Source organism: Hirundo rustica, chromosome Z, assembly GCF_015227805.2.
Source record: "Hirundo rustica isolate bHirRus1 chromosome Z, bHirRus1.pri.v3, whole genome shotgun sequence".
In the NCBI taxonomy this organism is placed as follows: Eukaryota; Metazoa; Chordata; class Aves; order Passeriformes; family Hirundinidae; genus Hirundo; species Hirundo rustica.
This window is the reverse complement of record NC_053488.1, coordinates 40,379,357-40,388,370: the sequence shown is the minus strand read 5'-3', so window position 1 is coordinate 40,388,370 and position 9,014 is coordinate 40,379,357.

The window sequence follows — 9,014 nt, the reverse complement described above, 5'->3', positions numbered from 1 at the left end:
AATTTGTTTTTTACATGAGATCAACATAATTAATATCCAATTGAGCAATCTTCCTGAGTAGTTTTAATCTGTCTTTACTGTGCAGTGTATGAATAGTCACAATTTTTTAACTCATAGTTTAAGTGGTTTTTTCCTTAATAGCCAAAACCAATGACAGTTGCCTTCTATTTTCTAATTATTTTTAAATTTTATTTCAAGGTATTAAAATATTTTACAAAGTATGTACTAACTGTGATCAGTTGAGTTTTTCAGTTATTCAGTAATAAATAACACATTAAAGGCTGTGATTTATTTGCTATCCTGGTTAGTTTCAGCTAGTTCATATCATGTTGTTGCTGGTCCCTCGACCATGCAGAAGTATTTCTGACAAGAATACTTCAAATTCCAAATTTAAATGTTCATCTCCATGAGTAGTTATAAATGGGACTTTTAAAGTTATTCTTTTGGTCTCATGTAAGTTAGATGAGTGAGTAATAATAGTAGGTAATACAGATGGAGGGGAGAGAAAAATAGACCTAAAATAGGAGTGGCATGGTTTTATATTCAACCATTTATTTCAGTACTGTAGAACTATATGGCTATTTACAAAATATTTGCTCCTTATTCTTAGGATTGAAAACTCTGTATAAGAACAATCTGCAAAAAGGAACAAACAATTAACAATAAGTTTAGGAATATTGCCTAGAACATGCAGGGTTGGTGCTACTCCTGATTATGAGCCACAGCTCAGAGTTGGCTTGTAGAATGGCAGCTGGCAAGAGGTGACAAGGAGTGATTCTATACCTATTTTCTATAGCTTTATTGGTGCAAAAGTAAACCATGAAAAGAAATCTGGGTAAAGTCCTGTGAAAGTTGCTTTGGGCAGGCTAGGCTGAATGATCTCCATAGGCCCGTTATAACCTGAATGATTTTGTGATGCTGCGAATGTGCAAACCAAGCAACAGTAGCCTTCCTCAAAACTATTCTAAACAATTTTGAATGCTAGCAAAGCATTCTTCGTTCCAAACTGTTTTTGTCAGCAGGGAGGTTTTGTTCTTTGAAAACTTCTTGTGTTTGAAGTTGCCTTTTAAGGCAAACTCAACTTTTTCCTTTTGCAAACTCCGTTCCTTGTGGACATCACAATAACCCTTTTGAAGGGTGAAACATTCTTAAAAGCATCCACCAAAGTGTTTCTAATTAGAGCATGCAGCAAATAACTTGAACATATGTATTACAATCTCACTGAATTTTAAACATGTGAATAATCAATAGAAGAGTTCAGAAAGTGAAACTTAAAAGCATATTTAGGTGTTATATTTGGACTACAGTTCAGGAAGGCAAATGGAAACAACATCATTGGACCACCTTTGAGTCTAAGGAATTGCAGTCTTTATTGTAAGGTAAACAGTTTGTGCAGCCTTAATATGTGAATATTTGGTAGTCGCAGACTAGAAGTTCAGAAATTTTTTGGAGGAACTTCTGCAAGGTTCTCCAAATAAGATGCAGTTCCTTGCCATCAAAGGCTATGAGCTTTCCAAGCCACAGGGACTATTAGGCATGAAACCTTGTTGGATATACTAAGTGAAAGAAAAAATCAGATGTAAAGTTTACACTAATAATACAATTATCTGAAATTAAAGTTTACAATGTCTTAAGACAAGAATGAATGGTACCCAGGAAACTAAGACAGGCCAAAAGAAGATATAATTAGATATAATTAAAAGAGATAATATTAATCCTTAAAATTTGAATAAGTAAGATTAAGCCTGTGAACAATCTTACCTGGAATCATACAGCTCATGTTTCTACAGTGGTACAGAAATTTAATTCAGAGAGCTGAAGTAGGATGTAATGTTTTGGATTATATGGCACATCAAAAGCCATATAATGCAAAAATCTCAGTCTTCCTCAAGAGGAAATGTATCTCTAGGACAAACTGCCATTCTCACAGAGTATTATTGTTTGTCAGACTATCAAATTGTCTAAAAAGAACATGGCTATAAAGAACTCAACAGTGTTGTAAGCAGTTAATCCCAGCAGATCCCAAATTGCTGTTATGTCAGAAAGAGTAGAACTGCAAATAGAGATTTAACAGTCTTCTGATCAATCTCCTGAACATTTATGAGTGAGCAATTACTTTGTTTCCATCTGATGAGGGCAGAAAGTGGTAGGTTTTCACTCTCTAAATGGGTTAATAGACAGAAGAATTACTGGAAAGACTGAGGAGATTGGGACTCCAGTTTTGGTGTCACTGGATGCAAGATCAAAGTAGAACTTTGGGGTCTCTGGAAGGCCTGTGAGTGCTCAAAGCTTCAATGGGGATGGATTTTGTCACTCAGCATCTCATATCAAAATGTCTGTCTGTCCATCTTCCGTCTTAGACTACAGTGAAGGTACACCATATTGTAGGAGGAAATCTAGGATAGACTCTTGAGTGTTTACAAACATTTTTTTCACTTATACACATACCAACAATTGCTTTTCTTTAATTTAATCTCCCAATTTTATATTAATAAAGCAAAATAAAAAGGAAAAGAAAAAGAACAATCTCAGCTCACATAACATCCATATGGCAAAAATCCATCTGGCATTTTTCTTTGTTATTAATTGACTTCACAGCTAAAGACTTCAAAGAGGAGCTGTGTGGGAACTGGTAATAATGTTATTTCAAAATTTGTTTTCATTTAAACTCAAATCAATGTGCTATACTTAGAAAATTCTTATAAAAATGGATTTAAATAAATAATTTCAGTCTTGTAGTATTACTTTAAAAGGCTATCAAAATAGCCCTTCATTTTGATAGGTTTCTTCTGTTGTCTTGTTTAGTTTTTGAGATCTTTTTCAAATGGATTTTCAAGATTCTATTGAAAGAAAAAAATCAAAATATTATGTCTTAGTTTTGAAAGACAGTTGTCTGCCAGGGTAAACTAGAGCCTCCCTTGGAATAAAGAATGTAAACCCCCTTCCCTCCAAATTATTATAATTTTGCAATTAGGGGCTCTCAGGCAAAGATATGGGAAGAGGAGTAACAGTTCTTTACTAGGAATACTAAAAATAAAAAAGAAAATGCAAATGTAGTAGTACAAAAAAAAACCAAGCAAGAAAGCAAACAAAGATCCTGGAAAAAATCCTGACAGAGTCAGGGATACGACCAGGCACCCTGTTGGTCAGGATGTTGGAAGCAGTCCAAATAACTCCTCCTGAAGTAACAGATGTGGTTCTGTGGAGTAGAGATGGTCCTGTAAAAAATCCAGTGGGGGTGAGATGGATCAGGTCTTCCTCAGGGAATCCAGTGGAAAAAAAATGGATACCTTGTATTCCTTCAGTCCCAGTTTTTATCTAGATAGGAACAGCTGGCTCCTCCCCCACTGTGTGAAGCATCTCACAATGGGATGATGGAATGTGTCATGTCATTGGTGGGCCCTAATGGTCCATTTTCAGAAGATGTCCCCCTGGAGGATGGAGGGGTGGTGAAAGAGATAAGAAACACTGCCCCACCTGGTTTTAATGGCTGGGCCATTATCAGAAGGCATCCTCCTCCTTCTCCCGTGGAGGAGCAAGAGGAGGATGAAAGATCTCCCAAAAAAACAGCCTACAACAGATGAAATAGAATACACATTTCTAGGTTACATAATCCATAGTCCTTCAGACTTTTGAAATATTTCATACTGGTTTATTCCATTCTCCCTTCCCAGTTGTTACACTCTCATGTTTCAGTGCAGACTGAAAGCCATTCTCTGTCAGTGAAAAATTTAGTGAGATCTGTCTACAAGGAATCAGCTTTCTAGAAGATACTGTCAAACAATCTTTAAAAACATAAGAAAGAAATTCTGCAGATACTTGTACTGAGTGCCCCTCATCATTACTGGCTGACATCACCACAATTTCTTGTCCATGTGCTATGGATTATCCATGTGATCTGTGCTCCTGCCTGCTCAGTTATACCTTCCTCAGGCAAAAGTGATTCTATCCTTCAAGTTTCTGGAGCACTTTTTGAAACTGGTTGTACATTATCTGCAAAATTCACCTTATTTTGTAAGGTGCTCAAAAGATGATGGTGCACACGTACCTTGCCTTTGCAAACTTGCCTTTACTAAAGTAAGCTGGTACTGCTTGTTTTCAACCCCTTTTGTCTCATTTTGTTTCAAAAAGTCAAAACATGTGACTGTAATAGTAACAAACTTTCATTTCCAAACTTTGAATTTTAGAAAAAATATGTATTTCCTAGGGAATTTTAGGTATTACAAAGAAAGAAAAAAATCATCTTCAGGAAAGGTGTCGCAGTGTCCTCTGCACTCGGCGCAGCACACAGGCTAGCTCAGCAATCACGCACTGCAGCTAACGCGTGTGAGGTCGGGGTGGCAGGCTGGGCAAGCCACCTCCTCCCTGTGGGGCCTTGGCTCCCCACACCAGCGACGGGACCTTGGTGTCGGCACGACCGCGGCGGCAGAGAAAGAGTTGACTCTCTTGAGCAGGGTGACAAGGTGTTTTATTAGAGGGGAGACCAGCACGGAGCTCCGCCTCGGTCAGCTGCTGCCCCGAGAGAGCCCCGAGCAGAGCTGTGCAGTGACTTTTAAACTGGGGTGGAACTAGGGGTGGCGACAACGGGTCAGCCAATAAGGGAATAATGGGATGTAACAGGGGGTGGTAACCTTAGAACAGGGATCCAATCTCAGGATGGAGGTGGGGGATTTCCCAGGCACCCGCCAATCCCTCGACGCCCTCCCTGGATCTTTCCAGAACCCAGGGAAGGGCCCCGAAGTGATGGACAGGGCACCCAAGGTGAGAGGGAGAGGGCATTGACAACTAGGGACAAGAGGGAAGGGATGATTGACACAAAACGAACTCTTACATAACAACTTAGTTGGGGAAGGAACTATTACATAAAACAGGGGGGTACAATGGAATAAACCAATACAGAAACTAGTACGAAATTTTGCATAAAACAAATAAAACCAACCGCGCACCGCCACAGGAAAGCATAAAAAGTTTCCAAGTCACGGCTTTACTGGAAGTTAGAACATGCAAAATTGCATTAGAAGTTACCGTGCATTTTCAACCTCAGGGGCAGCTTTGCATTACTATTGCAAAATTCAAACATTTTATGTGATAGGGTGTTATTATATAGTAGCTTTTATGATTTCCACTTTACAGATTTGAAATGAAAAATATTAGAGTTCAGTTTGTTCCTGTGACAAGAATAACTCTCAGAGCTTCTAGAAGTGTATTCCACATGTTTCTGTGATGCATGCCAGAAACAGTAAATGAATGTCATTAATAGTGGCTCTGTTGTTATCTACAGTTACAGACCAGAGGATAAAGCTGTGCTTTTGAAAGTTTTGAAGGACATACTCATTGCTGAAGTTCTGTTTTAGCTGGAAGGGAAAGGGTAAGAAACAGGTAACCCGTAAGGGATTTTAAACAAGTGACTGGGATGTAAACATAAGCTAGAATTCAGGGAAAAAAGCTTCAAAAGATTGTAGCATGTACAGTAGCTGTCACCAATACTGTGGCGCATATATACAAATGCACACTGATGTACAAACCTAGATTTTCAAGAGAAACTCCAAGTTTGGGACCACTTTTTTTTTACATCATCTGACCCCAACTGTCGGCACCACACAGGCAAAAATCTGTCCCCTCGGCAAGCAGACAGCACATGCACCGCTCTGTATTTAAATGCAGCTTCCAGATTAATTGATAATGGGGTGTTCAGTTGTGATTATGCAGCTCATACTCATTTCTAGCAAAGGTTAAGAAAAAGGTGCTAAGAAAATCCATCTGAGTCCCAGTGAATGTCTAAGACGGGTGTTCACAGCAAATATGGGTGGGCAGTCCTGAGCTGGTTATGTATGCTGGCCAAGAAACAGCACCAGGAATACCAGCTGCTCTAAACCAGATGAGAAGGCACAGCCAGCCTAGTGGTACAGGGAGCATTTTCTCTGAAGAAAGCATTACCAAAAAAGCTACAGGTCAAAGTCCCATCATTTGTAATATATTGAGACCTTTCCTGACCATGTGACTTCTTTCAAAAAAGTGTGATTTGCTCAAAATTGTAGTGATTAACAAAATAAATACAGTGCAGTTCAGCACAAAAGTACAATAAATGGGGACAGAGGGGAAGTTTCCCATTATTTTAAAAGTATTAATAAACTTTTAAGATAGAAAGTATGAAGGATTTTTTTCTGGGGCTAAGACATTTCACTGTGTTTTTGAGTTGATAACTTTTTCTCATTACTCCTTCGAAGAAAAAGGGGAGGGGCAGAAAATCTCATTGAAACTGTGTATTTCCTCACCAAAAAAAAAAAAAAAAAAAAAAAAAAAAAAAAAAAAAAAAAAACCAAACAAAAACTTCTCTCAGAATTCACAGGAAACCAACTCGTATTGGGTATTTTTGAAAATTTCTTCTCTGGCTAGTTAAGCATGAAGAAAGGAAGTGAGCCAGCACTCTTTTGTTGATAGCATACCCATGCCAATGAGACTTAGCCACAGTCCCCCATCAAAGGCAGCTTTCTGGAAAGAGGACTCACAGGAGGGGACAAAGAATAAGGGATGGGTAGGAATTTACTCTGTTACAGTTCTGACACACTGGTATTTAAGTTCTGACATTAAGAAAAATATTAGCTTTCTAGAGAACAGGAGAGACAAAAGAAAATTCATCTCCAGGAAAGATGGCAGTCATAACTAAATTTATTATCTGACAGGAGAATGAGGTTCGTTTCTTTTTTCTCTTTTCTTTTCTTTTCTTTTCTTTTCTTTTCTTTTCTTTTCTTTTCTTTTCTTTTCTTTTCTTTTCTTTTCTTTTCTTTTCTTTTCTTTTCTTTTCTTTTCTTTTCTTGTTGTGGGATGATGTTGAATCATTAAGGAGTGAGAATCAGAAAGGGAGATGTATGGGTGGAATCAAACTCTGGCCTCCCTGAGACAGGGGCAGCCACCAGAAACTGAGTGGCTTGCTCAGAGGACAAGGGACAGATAATTATCTGGATTTCTGTAAAGCCTTTTACATGGTTGCCCTCAACATCCTTCTTTGTAAATCAAAGAGAGATGGATTTGATGGGTAAACTCGTAGATGCATAAGGAATTGGGTGTATGGTCACATCCAGAGGGTAATTGGTCAACAGCTCAGACGCCAGTGACAAGTGGTGTCCCCCCCGGGGGCCTGTAATGGGACCGCTGTTACTTAGTATCTTCATTAATGACAGACAAAGGGATCAAGTGCACCCTCAGCAAATCTGCAGATGACATCAAGCTGAGTGGTGCTGTTGACACACCTGAAGGACAGGATGTCATCCAGAGGGATGTGAAAAAGCTTGACAAACAGGCCCATGTTCTCATGAGGTTTAACAAGACCAAGTGCAAGGTGTGGCACCTGGGTTGGGGCAACCCAGGTGTAGACGGAGAGCAGCCCTGGGGAGGAGGACGTGGGGGTGCTGGTGGGTGAGAGGCTGGACATGACTCAGCCATGGGCACTCCCAGCCCAGAAAGCCAAATGTGCCCTGGGCTGCATCCAAAGCAGCGTGGGCAGCAGGGAGGGAGGGAATTCTGCCCCTCACCTGGAACACTGCATCCAGCCCTGGGGTCCCAGCACAGGAATGACCAGAGTAAGTCTAGAGGAGGGTCTTCAAGATAATTAGAGGGATGGAACACCTCTCCTGTGAGGAAAGGCTGAGAGAATTTGGTTTGTTCAGCCTGGAAAAGAGAAGGCTCTGGGATAAACTAATTGCAGCCTTACAGTTCCTAAAGGGAGCCTACAAGAAAGATGAAGGCGAACTACTTACAGGGCATGCAGTGACAGAAAAAGCAGGAATGGCTTCAAACTAAGAGTGGATTTAGATATTATATTAGGAAGATAGATATTAGTTAGATATTAGGAAGCAATTATCTTCTGTGGGAATGTTCAGGCACTGGAATTAGTTGCCAAGAGAAGCTGTAGATGCCCCATCCCTGAGAGTGTTTACAGCCAGGCTGTATAGAGCTTGAGAAACCTGGTCCTTCCAACCCAAGCCACGCTATGATCCTAAGTTCAGCAAACTTTTCGAATGGTTGTAAATCATCCAGTTTGATGTCTTATGAGGAAATTTTACCTCATGACTGAAAAAGAAGAAAGGAACAAAATTAACCTTTTCAGATGCCCTCAGAAGAACAGAACAACAGGAAGTTACAAAGGAAGTCTGACAATTAAACTGGGAGAGGTGTCTGTGGGTATTGGAAGAGGGGTTTTAGTCAAAGCCTAGAGGGAAAAGGACCCCTAGAGTTTGTCCTCTATTGCGTATTGACTTATAAATATCAGATTTACCATACACTAAACCCTCCCTTGTGTCAGTTTGTTTCTGAAGCATGGTAAGTACAAAATAATATACTGTAGTTGTCCTTTCTGTGCGGGAAGGTGTGGGAAGGGAAGGTGCGGGAAGGGAAGGTTCTCTGTTACTCTGAAATCTCTCATACAATGATACTCTAATTCAAAGGAGGACATCATGTAGATGTATCTCTGTGAGTACATATATACAAAGGAATATATTTAAAGGAAACAGAAAATGTATTATTTAAGTAATGATGAAAAAGGCCAGACAGCATTTAATTCTCAGAGAGGATATCTTTTTTTATAGGTTATTAGTGACTAATGTTTATATTGGATCTATATCAATATATATTTTAGCTAGGATCATACTAGTAGATTGTTTCTTCAGACTAGCTTAAAACTATTCCTCAGGTCCTCTCTCTTTGCCTTTAAAAGTAATCATTGGTAACAAAACATTCTACTTGCAGAACCTGGGTTCCTGTGCTGACTGAAATCCAGTGCAAGATAGCTGTCTTGGCTAATGCACGATCAAAACAGAAAATTTAGCTATGTTTATGCTGCAGTGGTAATTGCAGTAAAATGAAAGAGGTAAAGGTTTCCTCTAAAAAGAAAATATGTATTTCCTGAAGCACCTACTAGATAAGCAGATCTGTTAAATTAAGAAGACCTTTACTTTTTTAATTTCAGAAAGCTCCCTAATTTCCACATTTTCATAGCCACATTTTGCTCATTTGAC